General features: G+C 33.3%; 1 long non-coding RNA gene across 3 annotated transcripts in view; it reads left to right on the top strand.

Annotated features, from left to right (window-relative positions):
• LOC118189657 (uncharacterized) overlaps positions 1-7516 on the top strand; it is a 39200-nt gene extending 31684 nt beyond the window's left edge. Inside the window, exon 3 of one of the 3 annotated variants that reach the window (XR_015039635.1) lies at positions 6653-7516. This is a non-coding gene — a long non-coding RNA (uncharacterized LOC118189657). The remainder of the gene's footprint in view (positions 1-6652) is intronic. The other 2 variants (XR_015039634.1, XR_015039636.1) reach the window with 2 other exon arrangements.
• Positions 7517-15033: the final 7517 nt, after the last annotated feature.

Genomic DNA, 15033 nt, shown 5'->3' with positions numbered 1-15033 from the left:
CATATCTTCCCATAATATAAACATTTTCACTGTTGATTTTAGGGCCCACCAGCGGCCGAGCGGTAAAGTCGCTGAACACTGGTAGTTCGGTCCGAGGTTCGAACGGGCTGGCTGCATGGGTGTTTTCGTGGTTTTCCCCATGTGTAACGTGTATACGAGCCAGTTTCCCTTAGAAAGTCCTCCACGAAGGCATCCCTCCCCTTAGGCAGATAGCCCTCGAGGCTTTGCCATAATCACACACACTGTTGATTTTATTATAATTTATCATGTAAAACACATAAACAATGCATAAAATCACAGAAACAGAGTGAAATGCATGAATCAGACTCCAACTAAATGTATAACGTTGATAAACTGCAACATAAAATTTTATATGCCCAGAGATACATTTTATATACCCAGAAACGTCATGGATAAAATTATCATTTTTCTGTTTCCTTCTATTTCTGCGCCCACCAGCGGCCGAGCGGTTAAGTCGCTGAACATTGGTAGTTCGGTCCGAGGTTCGAATCCCGTGAACGGGCTGGCTGCATGGGTGTTTTCGTGGTTTTCCCCATGTGTAACGTGTATACGAGCCAGTTTCCCTTAGAAAGTCCTCCACGAAGGCATCCCTCCCCTTAGGCAGATAGCCCTAGTGTGCTTTGCCATAATTAAATACACCACCACACCACACCTTCTATTTCTGCCTCATACATATAACACTAACATAATTTTAAAATGGCAAAAATTATGTCAATTCTGAAATATATTGTGAATATAATGTACATAATTTGGTAACGTTCGCTACTTGGACATCAGCTACATTTCTGTATAAACTTCTCCTCGCGACATCTATGAATGTAACTAAGAACTTCATGCTAAGAATACGTATGAACGCTTATTAGATGTGTGATGTTTCATGTTACAAACAAGGTAGATGCCTGGTTTGTAACAAGAAACATTGGTAAAGCAATTTAAGTTTGTGTTAAACAAGTAGCAACAGCGTACAGCGTTAAGATGTGCCATTATAATAAACAGAGCTGTGCCTTTATCATATGTGGCTTTACGCTGCACTATTTATGCCTTTATGATTACGTGCAGTGCTATGCCTTCATGTTATGTGCAGTGCTATTTATGCCTTTATGATAATATGCAGTGATTTTTATGCCTTTATGATTATGTGCAGTGTTATTTATGCCTTTGTGATTATGTGCAGTGTTATTTATGCCTTTATGATTATGTGAAGGGCTATTTATGCCTTTATGATTATGTGCGATGACTTTATGATAAAGATAAATTTTATCTTTGAATAAAATTAGAGGCCTTAAAAGCCAATGAAATAATTCCATATAGAAATGATTGTATTAAACGTGTAAAGTCATTAGATTTTTAAAATCAAGAAATATGAAAATTGGGCAGTGATTCCACGGGGATCCGAACTCCGTATATCCTAACTAGTAGCCGGACGTACTTCCAATTACACCACGAAGGCCTCCACTGAGGAAGATTTCTCCTCATTTAAAGGACGATTGGGGAGGAGTGAGTTCAATCGTCAGATCCTGGTGGTGAAGAAATATTGTCCACCCGGCGCCACTTATTTTGAAGGAGAAAAATGTAAAAATTGTTAAATCCTCTCTCAAGGATTCGATTTCAGTCGCTAGACCAGTTGCTAGTTGCTAGGTGGAAGTCTTGCAAATAAATCATGAAAGCACGTGATGAGAAAGGGGGAAAAACATACAAAAAGAGTAATCATTTAAATTATGGAGTAGAAGTAAAGTATTCCATAAAAAAATAATATGAAAACATATTGAGAAAAACGTTTGCTAGGAAAATTGCAAAACTAATTTAATTCGTTAGGGGTATATTAATTCAAAAAACTTTTATCTGGAATCTGTTGTAAATCAGCTATACCAATATTGTATTTTGAATATTTAATAAGGTCAGCCACTGTTCTAAAGAAAAATATCGATTAAAATTGACGCTAAAAAGTAACAGTGTAGAGATTATCATGATTTGCAAAACAAGGAACATAGGATTTAGTTGTGGCCTCCTCGAGATTCGAAACCAGAACTTCCATTTGCCAGCTAGATGTGACAACCACTTAGTTCACGACCACACAGGAATATGTTCCTTGTATTTCCCTTCACTTAAAGGCCAAAACTGGGGAAAGGTACGAGATCCGCTCGTCTATATCCAGGTGGTAATGAATTATAGTCCACCCCATTTTATTTCAGGAGCCACTATAGCGTTCCTTAAATTTTTGGAAGTAGAAAGTCTGAAAAATCAGTTATTTAACCTAAAAGATCCGAACTTCTAATTTGCTGTTGAATGTGCTACCCATTTACTCTATGAACAAGCACGGCGACATGCAAAAATCGCTTACCATGAAATTATAAATATATAAAAGGCACACATATATTACAATTAGTCGCTGATGGGAAAAAAAAGAAACGCTAGAATTTAATAATTATTTGGAATCAGTAGAAAATATTGCACAAAAGATAATTTTTCATTACTCATGTGCATTTTTACAACTGCAGAAATTCACTCCCCTCCGTAACACCCCTGTCTGTTTACTGCTATTTTTCTTTTTCATTTGCTGGTCTTTGTGGTTCTTTACACTTTTTTTTTTTTATTTATTTATGCTTTAATACTTTTTTTGTTCTTTCTTCGGTATTCGAAGTGGATTCTTCTTTCCTTTCTAGTCCTTTCCAAGTTTTATATTTGTTCTTTTTTCAGGAGAGGCATGTCTTATCTCTCATAGCAGTTTTTAATCTGATCGATATTTGACCCACTTGTTTGCTTCTCTTCTGCCTTTAAGCAGATTGAAAATCCTCTTGATATTTTGTATTATGAATTCTTCTTCAGACTGAAAACTGATTTCAATTACTTCCTATTTAGTGCCGAAGGAGAAAGAAGGATTTATGTTTAGAAGTTAATATCCAGTTTTATAGAAAAATGGTTTACGAATATCTGCCGCGTCTCTTTTATAATATAAATGTCATTCTGCTTTTTTTGCATAACATTGTGTTGCTGCAAAGATCACCAAGCTCGAATATCACATTAAATTTGTGAATTTTTTATAGTGTTGTGATTAAGTGATTTTAAAATAAATATGTTTGAATCAGGCAATATCGGTATTATATACTTCTATAAAAGTAACACAATTATTTTACACTCATACAGCTCAATATCGGTATTTCACACTTTTATAAAAGCAGGGTTGGTCAATCCAGCACCCAAAGACACGATTCCTTCCCCCCCCCTTTCTATGGTTTTTTTTTTTTTTTTTTTTTTTTTTAACTCTTTAGCAATGGAGTTATTTTTGCGAGAATGGTCTCTCTCTCTTTTTTGTTTAGCCCAAGAGGGCGTTAGACCAGAAGAGCTATTAATTTTGAAACGGCATTTTACGTTCAATCACTTAAATGCGATGCATCACTTTTCAAATTATTGTAACCAAATATTATCGCCTTGTACTAGATTTAAAGAAAATAAATCAATGATCTAATGAATGATAAACTATTGAAGAATTTGCACGAATGTAGGCATGTTTCTTCCATTGTGAAAAATCAAAGGTCATCAAATTTTGAATAACGTAGTCTTTTACCCGAGCATGGGCACCTAGAAGCCCGAATTTGGAATCTGTTTAATTGTCTATTTCCTATTTTGTAAAACTTTAATGAATTGTTGATTAAATAACCTCAAGAATTTCAAAATGAGTAGTGGTAATACTGTAGGAAATAAAATATTTTTATCTCCACAGAGCGAGAGTCTATCGGAAATTCTAAAGTTATGCTGTTTTTAAATATTTTTCGCCCAAATACTCTCATTGAGCCCTAGTTTAGTGTTCCTCGACTTAAAAGATTTAAGTTGACTCGAACGACCTTAATCAGCACTTTTTTTAACACGAAAGACTACACTCTTTCCTTATCCCTACGAGGACGACAGGTCTGCTATTGTATTAAGTTTATATTGTGTATGTTCCTACACCGATGGTCATATTGCAAGGAACTCCACTGATACGTCCCATAATTGAAGAGTCCATTACTACCGCCACTCATTGCAAAAATCTGAAGGTTTTTAAAATGAGGCTTCTCATTATCTTTCAAACTCCGCTCCCCACTAATTTGCTTCTTGTGTATTTCCTGGAGAGCGGTCTTATTTTCCGTGCCTTGTGGTGTTCTGCAGTTTCTTCGTACATGGCGTTCCCCACCGCAATTCCAATACTTCAGGGTTGCTTTCTTATCACTCCTGTACCGTCTCAAGAGATTGAATTGTCTGGTTAAATGGTCCAGACAAGCAGTCACTTGGTCCATTGCATCCTGGACTTGAGCCGCTTTAACTGGGTGGCTGTCTTTACGAGTTGCTTGCTGGGCTGCCTCGAATTTCATGGTATACACTAAAGCTCTTTTAAAATCCTTGACATCGGCCATTCTCAAAGCTTTCTGTACCTTAGGATCCGTGATGCCATCCATGAAGGATTCCAGGACAGTATTTCCTTCGTTTCTGTGGGGCAGTTCTAGAAAAACGAGATGAGATAGCCTTTCAGTATCCTTGGCGAGCTCCTGGAGTGTTTCCGTGGGCTTCTGTTGGCGAGATTTTAACTGATGCCATTTCTGGCCAAAGCCACTTTTAAACGCCTCTCGCTAAAGCGCAGCTCCAACGCACCGGACAGAGCTTCGAAGTCTGGCCTCTGGTTTCCGGGAACAGTTTGAAGGATATCCACTGCGTCTTCTCCCAATGAGGCAGAGAGATGTCAGGCTTTAGCTTCGGAATCCCATCGATTTGCGTTTGCTACTTTGAAGATCTGTGTCTTGCACCCTTGTCAGGAGGTCTTTCTATCATATGTGGATATCTTTAGAGAGGACCGGGACGATATATGTTCGAATTTAAAAGCGTTATAATTGTGACCAGCTGTCGTTATGGATTTCTGTAAACTTCCAAATTCATTGGCAACAGCAGCAGAAACCCTGAATTAAGTTTTTTTTGTTCCATTTATTGTTGGATAGCATAAACCCATTCTTCGATTTCTTGTTCCACAGCAGAAACTCTTTCTTGAATTTTTCCAGCTTTATTTTCAACTGTGTCTATATTGCCTTCTATAGCCTCGACTTTGTTTTCTATTATGGTAGTAATTTCTCTTTTCACTTCTTCTTGACCAGCTTTAATCATTTTTTGGCCCGCTTCCATCTCTCCTTTGACAGCCTTTTGTCCTGCTTTCATCTCTTCTTTGAATGCAGTAAAGGCTCCTATAAGCTACCTTAATTGGTTCTCCATCGCTCTTATCACTGGCATTCAGCCTCACTTCTGGCATAAAAAATTATTGCGTGCGTACGGGTTCGTAACAGATTGAATGCACACACGTCCGATGATAGATTGATAAAACTTATTTTATCAAAAGACACACTTCAGCGTTGTGGAAGTTTCTACAAAAATAGTCGTACAACTCTTCACAGTATCATAGAGTCACACTTCGGTCTACTAGAACGCTAAACAGAACGGAATGTAAAGCGCATCTAAAGAGCGAAGCTAACCCTGAGATATGTCAGTACTCCGAACTCACGCTGAAGTAACAACTCACAGCTAAGAAACTGATGCTCTCTTCACGCTGAGCTAACAAATTGCAACAACAATGACAACTAACAGAGAGCAGATGATCTCCTCGGCCTTACATAGTTTTCACCTGGCCGCCGAGATGTTTCTAGTACCTTTTGCTTCTGGAAATTACTGGAAGCCATATGAGAGCCGGGTACGTTTACAGCTAATATAGTGATTAATTACATTTATTTAATTACAATATTCATTACAGTTATACAGGGACCGAACTAAAATATCACCAAATTTGGAGACAAAAATTAGTCCCCAAAGACATTGTCAGCTTGGCGATATCTAATCAAATTAGCGAGATAGCCATAGCTGCCATGTTAAATAGACTTGTTCCTGTATTCTTACGTTTTCGGCAGAGGATCGTCTCTTTAGATTTTCATGTTACATTATACAGAAAAATAAACAATTTCACATATAATTGCCCTAAAATCATGAATCTATGTACAAAATTCGTAACAAAATTTTAACGATCGCACAAAAGGGCTGTTTAAAGTTTAAAACGTTTATCGGTGGAGATTATCATTAGAAATGGTCCAGGTAGAATAGCAAAACTTTTTATAGATAGTAGATGAATATACATTTAAACTAACGTAAGAACGCTATATATCTTATGTATATTAAAATGTTTAAAAAAATGAAATATAATTAATTTGTAAATTAATAACCTACAGATTAAATATAAGAGAATAATATCTTACGTTTTTCCGAATGGCAACGAACTCGAATAAAAAGTGAAACAATTCATTAAAGCAAAACAACGTGAAATCGTGTTTCGAAACTAACAATCCCTTCGGGCTAATATATATCAAAATTAAGCAAAATGCAAATAGGGATAATAATAATAATAATTAATTAATTAAATTGCTGACAAATACTTAAATAAATAATTTAATGTACCGAACTTCATCTTATTCGAGCTCTGGTTGGAATTATGATTTTTATGAAAGACTGTGAAGTACCAGAACCGGGTTCCGGCTGAATCGGAGCCTTACATTTATTATTTAATTATTTAATTTTCATATTTCAAGATGAAAATAACTTTTTTTTTTTTTTTGCTAATTTTCAGTATTGTCTCCAGCTACCAAAGTATTTGTTTTGATCTTTTGCGTCCTACTGGGAGTCTTCGCCATGGTCGGATTATACCGAGCTTATCTTTGGTGCACCAAAGAACCAGCCCGCCGATGATGATGATGATGCAAGAAACAAATGAGAATCACAGGCACTAACGAATTTTACAGCAGAATGACAACCTTCAAGTGGATGTCTGATTTGATACTTTAAGATAACACAATGCCATTCTTTTTTAACGGATGCAATGGCTTCTGTCACCTCGCTTCCATGAATGAAGCTAAGAAAGCAAATACAAACAAAAATATCATTTATCAGTACTTGAAGCGTACATTGTATGGGAGAAGTTATGTAGATCTCGAGGTCACCTGAAGGTCAACTTTTACACTGAATATATAAGACACTGTTAAATAATTATTAAAATGTTTCTTATCAGTAAATGAATATTTATCCTAAATATTGTTAATACATCTTATGCTGTATTTTTTCTTAAGAATATCTTTTGGAAAATTCCCATTTTTCATACGAAAATTAAAACATGTTTTACAATCGCAATAAAGTTTGGAAATTGCAACTAATATTCATTTATTCCGTAATCATACAAAGTATGGAATTTCTATACATTTTAACGTCATCGGAAGATCAAGCTTTTATGGAAACTATTAAAAGAAATTTTAATGAATTTTTAATATATTTTAAGTAACTAATTGAATATTTGTGCAATATATAGCTGATACATTTTGTGATACATTTTTTGTGCAATTTCTTTTAGAAAATACTCAAATGTTATTTAAAAATTAGAATATGTTTTTACAATCGCAATAAAGTATTGATAATTGCAAATGAGATCTGTCTGTTCATTAATAAGAAAAATAAAAAATGCCAGTGAGATTGTCTGTGAAATAATGAGCCGTAATTAAGACAATTATATAATTGTTACAAAATTGATTAAGATAAGTAATCGATTAACATTATTAAGAAACCTTATAAAAAGGTGAAAAAATTATTTTGTAATATTTTTAGATAAAATTATATAATATACTTACAACTGTAGTCGTATTTTACAAATCATCATTGGCATTATTTGCAAACAGCTAGAAAAAAGAAATTTTTTTTTAAAGAATTCATTACAATGTTTTTGATGCACGAAAGAATTCGGAAATGTTTTATAGTTTATTACATAGAGATAAAATTCGTTAAAATAAAATTTTTGTTAAACCTATTTCGGGATTAAAAAATATCATTAAATCGAGTTTAAAGTAATTAAATTAAAATACGTCAAACTGCGATTTTTCTGTAAAAATACTCACATAATTATATATTTCTAAATCTTGATAGTAATTTTCTCTTTATTTAAATTCTTAATCGTTAGCCCAAAGTGGCGTTAGCCGAGAGGGCCTACAAGTCTCAAAACGGCATTTCGTGGCGTTTCATTGTAAACGGCGAAACACTTTTTGAACTGCTGCCACCAAATATTATCGTAATGTATTATATTTAAAGAATTTACATAATGAAGAATCTTCATAAATATATGTATGTTTCTCACATTGTGATGAAACGATGGCACCTAGAGCCATCAAATTCTGAATAACGTAATCCTCCACCCGAACATGGGCATCTAGACGACCGAATTTTGAATTTCGAATTTGTTTTATTAGATATTTCATGTTTTGTTAGACTTTAACGAATTTTTGATTAAGAAAGTAAAGTAAGTAAAGTGATTAATGGCAACACTGTACGGAAAATTATTTTTTATCTCCAGCGCGCGAGACTGTCTATCGGAAATTCTAAAGATATGCTGTTTTTAAATATTCCGTGATATTGCTGTTGAATTAAATTTTATGTGGTTCAAGTGCGAAGAACATGATAGTTAACGTTAAGAAAACCCTCCTTTATGTGTAATATATATATATATATATATATATATATATATATATTTTTTTGTGATATTGCTGTTGAACTGAATTCTTTAAATTTTTCCAAATTATTTTAAAATTTCTTTAAATAACAAACTAATAAGTAAAATACATACTTTTAAAACTGCATTATTAGATTTAAAATTCCAAAATGTGAAAAAAGAAATTTTATATTCATATGCTTCGATTAGGCATATAATTTTTAACATGATATCAACGTTTGATTTTTACTTCTTTATAAAGAATATATTGTAATCGCAAAAAATTTTGGGTATTATATTCCAATGGAAATATCCATTTCGAAAAGTTTTATAGCGTGACCGACTGTACGTACCGCGCAGAATAAAGGTATTTATCTTCCAATGGATTGTAAAATGGATTCAAATGGGATTTTTCATTATATCTTTCATACGTTTGTATATATCTCGCATAAACTATTAGCTGTAGAACATTGAAATTTTGTATAAAGGACTACTATAACATCTAGTTGTGCACCTCCCTTTTTTATTGCAGCAGCACCAAGCGTATACCAAGCGGTAAGGGGGTGATCCCCTTACCCAGTTTAAAAGTCCTTACCTGGCCTTTATTTTCCCATTCGTTGATCGTCATACACTTCCAATTACAGAAGTGTTTTAGAGGACAAAACTATCCCTGTTTAGGCATATCAAATGTAAAAAACAAATTTCGACAAACAACAAAATCTAAATATTAATGCAATCTCCCAGTTCCTATACTCATATTTTCAAAAGTTTATACTCGTTTTGGGGAAAATAAATTTATAAGAAGTTTGACTCCCGTGAGACGCACATTGACCGGGATATTTGATTTTAAAATTTGCAGTTTTTGATGTTATTTTGAACTTGTCTTGAAGGATCGGTTAATTAAGGCAGAATAATTCGAGGAAATAAGTTTGGGTCACTTGTCGCCATGACATCAGTACGCATTTATAGAAAAAAAACGATAGCAATTATTGTGACTAGCATAAGGAAGTTTAAATGAAAAAGTTGTGTATAATAATAGGCCGTAAAATGAAGTCATGTGATGTCCACATCAGATTTTTTAAATGTTATTAACTCAACGAGTCAAAAAACGTAAAATCAAATTTCAGTCTACATTCGTCCGGAATTACCATAGGGCAGCGTTTCCCAAACTTTTGCACTCTCGAAACTCCTCTTAGAATTATCTCCCGTCTAGGTCATACAAATTAATGGTAATGATAGGAAAAAAGATATCGATAAGGGAATGTAGTAATGATATATCTAAACAATTGGGCAGCGTGCATGAAGTGAAATTATATTTTAAAATTTTTAAATTACCATAATATTTCAATTTATTCTCAACGCGGTCAACTGATGTTACCAACAGATATTTTATATTGTTGCTGAAGTGATTATTAAGGTCGTTATCTGATAAATTTGTTTCCTGCAAGTTAAAGTATTTCATACTATTTATGCTATGTATATATTAGTTTAAATTGTAAGATGTAGTTGCGATAAAGCAATACTTAAAAATTAAAGCAGAATAATTTAACCAATCTGTAATAGAATTCTGTATTATATTTAACTTTATAATGTTTTGTTCAGTTGTGCTTTGTTTTGTTGTTTGTTATATTAGATAGACGTTCATTCATTTAAGCATTTAAGCCATTTAAGCTGGTGCTGCCATCTATCCGACAAATTTACAGTTATTTAATTTAAAAGTACACAATAAATGTTGTTTAAGTTATCCGCGAACGAAGGATAAATCTTATCACTACTCGCTTCGTATTTCCGTAATAGTTAATCTTGGCAAATAGTAACAGTTACTCTTGGCAAAAATCGTAATAGTTAATCTTACGATTAACTATTACGATTTTTAGTTATAAATCGTAATAATCGTTATAAATCGTAATAATCGTTATAATCGTAAATAGTTATAAATCGTAATAGTTAATCTTGGCAAACATGGCAGCTATGGCTATCTCGCTAATTTGATTAGATATCGCCAAGCTGACAATGGCTTTGGAGACTAATTTTTGTCTCCAAATTTGGTGATATTTTAGTTCGGTCCCTGTATAACTGTAATGAATATTGTAATTAAATAAATGTAATTAATCACTATATTAGCTGTAAACGTACCCGGCTCTCATATGGCTTCCAGTAATTTCCAGAAGCAAAAGGTACTAGAAACATCTCGGCGGCCAGGTGAAAACTATGTAAGGCCGAGGAGATCATCTGCTCTCTGTTAGTTGTCATTGTTGTTGCAATTTGTTAGCTCAGCGTGAAGAGAGCATCAGTTTCTTAGCTGTGAGTTGTTACTTCAGCGTGAGTTCGGAGTACTGACATATCTCAGGGTTAGCTTCGCTCTTTAGATGCGCTTTACATTCCGTTCTGTTTAGCGTTCTAGTAGACCGAAGTGTGACTCTATGATACTGTGAAGAGTTGTACGACTATTTTTGTAGAAACTTCCACAACGCTGAAGTGTGTCTTTTGATAAAATAAGTTTTATCAATCTATCATCGGACGTGTGTGCATTCAATCTGTTACGAACCCGTACGCACGCAATAATTTTTTATGCCAGAAGTGAGGCTGAATGCCAGTGATAAGAGCGATGGAGAACCAATTAAGGTAGCTTATAGGAGCCTTTACTGCATTCAAAGAAGAGATGAAAGCAGGACAAAAGGCTGTCAAAGGAGAGATGGAAGCGGGCCAAAAAATGATTAAAGCTGGTCAAGAAGAAGTGAAAAGAGAAATTACTACCATAATAGAAAACAAAGTCGAGGCTATAGAAGGCAATATAGACACAGTTGAAAATAAAGCTGGAAAAATTCAAGAAAGAGTTTCTGCTGTGGAACAAGAAATCGAAGAATGGGTTTATGCCATCCAACAATAAATGGAACAAAAATTAAATTAATTCAGGGTTTCTGCTGCTGTTGCCAATGAATTTGGAAGTTTACAGAAATCCATAACGACAGCTGGTCACAATTATAACGCTTTTAAATTCGAACATATATCGTCCCGGTCCTCTCTAAAGATATCCACATATGATGGAAAGACCTCCTGACAAGGGTGCAAGACACAGATCTTCAAAGTAGCAAACGCAAATCGATGGGATTCCGAAGCTAAACAGATAGACAGTTCCAACAGAGAGTGACACTAATTCAGAATGACTTTGGAATTCTTATTACTTTTTCAAGAGCTAAAATTTGTGTATGATGTACAATGAGTTTTAGCTTTCGACAGATACACACTCTTTAAATAGAAGAAAAGCAGAGCAATTTAAAACTGTAAAATTATACAGTTTTTAAATGTCACAGACAATCTGAAACTGTTAAAGTCAAAAAACAGTTCATATTGTCACATATTTTAAATAAAACTTTACAGATTTCGAGAGCAGTTCGATACTAAACGAACTCATCAATTTCATTCTTTTCTCTATGCTCTTTGAATTTTCCCTTTTGATAAAACACAACTAGATGTAACTTAAAGAAACGGTCTCAGTCCCTGAAACGGCCTCTGTCCGTGGGAAACAGCCCGTCCCTAAAACAATTTTATATGGTCTCGAATACATTTCAACTATGTATTTATTATGACACACAGATTGAACTTAGGTGCGGAGCTGCTGTTGAAGGAAAAAGGGGTGGAACGAATAATTTAGGTACTATCTTTATCACTGTGTGATTGTAAGCCAGGGTACGTGATTGTGATTTAGCATTTCATGTTTAGTTAACCGGCCATTTAAATATTCTCCATTAACAACTGCAAGGAAAGAATAAACTATCACTGATAGGTATGCCTATATTAGAATTTTTAAAGTTAAATTGTACATATGAGAAATAAAGATTGAATCAATCAAAAAGCTTCGAACATTTACTACATCTTAAAATCTGCCCTATTATTTCAAAAGAAAAATCTCAAGGATATATATATATATATATATCCTTGAGATTTTTCTTTTATATATATATATATATATATCCTTGAGATTTTTCTTTTATATATATATATATATATATAACAGTACTATTACAAGAATTTGAAAAGAAAAGATTGAAATATTTTTATAATTTTTTGCTCGATTTTTGCCTAATAAAAACGAATGGAAATAACACACCAGAAAATCTACAGATCGAGATAATTAATTCATATTGTGATATAAATCGTATTAAAAAATTTGAAGATATAGATTTGATTAACTTGTATTCGTACTTGTCAAAAGATAAGCACTATTAATTATGGAATTTTGAAGCAAGAATAATTGCTTTGCTTGAGAGTACGTTGATATGCGAATGGATTTTTTTTTTTTTTTTCGTATTTTAAAGTTCATAAGTCTAAGAAAAGAACTCGATTGACCAATGAGCATCTATAATATGTGACTGAAGATAAATTCTAGTAATTTTACTCCAAGTTTACAAACTTTATCAGAATTGAAATACTATTATGTTGATTATTTAATTACGGCAAAGCACTCGAGGGCTATCTGGCTAACGGAAGCTATGCCTTCGTGAAGGACTTTCTAAAGAAAACTGGCTTGTATGCACGTTACATATGAGGAATACCACGAAAACGCCCATGCATCCAGCCCGTTCGCCGGGATTTGAACGAACTACCAGTGTTCATCGATTTTACCGCTCGCTTGCTAGTAGGCCGAAACAACATTAAGTTTTAAATTGTAGCAAATAAATAAATAAATCGTTTTTAATTCTTTACATACAAATGCATGCATTTTTTCTATACGTCTCGAAGAAAACTCAATAAATAAACGAAAGAGAATAGTTGTTCTTATTTACTCTTAAATTTGGTCCAACTTAGAAGGATGCCATGTTTTTTTATTCACATTTAAAATAAGTTATTATTATTCAACATATTAGAATTATCTAAAATAAACATCAGTTTGAAATTTAAATAATTAAATGTCAGTCAATGTAAAATTTCAATAATTAGGTATCAATACATTTGAATTACCAAAAATAATCAACAGAAATTTCTTCCAGATACTAACCCTCAGATTTCAGATAGAAAACAAATATAAATTTTAATTTTTTCTTTTAAGTTGTTATTATTATTTTTGTTTTGATATTTATGAAGTTATTTTTGGGTTTTGATAAATATTTAGTAAAAGAAGATCAAAATTCAGTTTTAAAAGTGTTTCATTTCATTAGTTAAAAAAAAAAAAAAAAATTACAACCCACCAATAGAGCTTCCAAATCGTGCATTCAGCTCGCATGGAATTTGAGTCTGAGAACTAGCCTAAAACATAAACCTCCTCATACCTCCGCCAGTGCCACGAACACTTTGGATTATCATTTTTAGGAAAATTAATGTATTAGTTTTGTAAAGTACTAATTCCAATGTTATAAAGGTGATACATTCAGTATTTCGATGTTTTAAGTTAATGATGCCAAAAACAAAGAACTGATATGAAGAAATAACAGCAAATGAAAGCCAAAGAACTTGATCAGCAAATATAATCATAATATAAGTAGACTGCCATCTGATCACCTTCGAAATCGATAGAGTTTTATTCAAAATCTACGCCAAAAACAAACCAACTTGCTTTTTTTTACCTTAATTTTAAATTTCACTCTGGGGAATTTTTCTTATATTTAATTATTTCTTCTTCAGATGTTAGAATTGCTCATTTAAAAATCACAGATTCTTTTCTAGAGTTCCGGTCATAATTATTAATCCAGAACCGTCCGATCGAATGCCGAATGTCTGGTAATCCTACCCATATTTCAGAGCAGAAGAGTTCCGGTTACCTTTATCGCTTGTTCTTTTGTCTAGGTCAGTAAAATTCAGTTTTCTTAAATTAAATTAGTTTTATTTATATGTTCTTGACGTTAGAAACATCTGCATTGAGCCCTTCTGAAGTTTTCGGCTCGTTACATTATGCCAGGTCCCGTTATGTGTATGAACCGGTTACTTTATGTGTCCGCTACATATGTGGCCCGTACGGTAAGTGTCTGCTACGCATCCTCTGTGTGAGATTTTAACTATTTCCATTGCGAAAACTATAAGATATTCAGCTTAAATTTTATGAGGTCTGAGAAATAGCTACTTCTTAGCATATTGACATTCGGCTTTACGTAAGGCCTTTTAAAAAATATATATATATAAACTGTATAATCTCTTAACTCAACCATTTAGCAGCAATAAGCACGTAAGTTGCATCTAACGCTTATATGCGAAATTCCTTGGTGAGAAATTTAAACATTTGCTAAAAAATCTCGATTCCCAAGAATTGTTTTTGTGTTTTTCAGAATATCTTACTATCACCCCCCCCCAAAAAAAAATTCAGGAATGTAAAGAAAAAAAAAAAAAAAAAAAAAAAAAAAAACAATATTATCACGAACAAATTTCTAATTCATAGAAGTGGATAGGAAAAACATTATTCTAGTACTCCGAATAAAGCTGGTATGGTTTAAATTATCCAGTGTTAATATTAGACGCATCGAAGGCGTTAAAGTGACATATGGGGGTAA

This window comes from Stegodyphus dumicola, chromosome 2 (genome assembly GCF_044657685.1).
Source record: "Stegodyphus dumicola isolate Sdum_Otavi_A_Nest chromosome 2, ASM4465768v1".
Taxonomy (NCBI): domain Eukaryota; kingdom Metazoa; phylum Arthropoda; class Arachnida; order Araneae; family Eresidae; genus Stegodyphus; species Stegodyphus dumicola.
The sequence above is the reverse complement of the archived record's forward strand: the minus strand, read 5'-3'. Positions and strand labels throughout refer to the sequence as shown.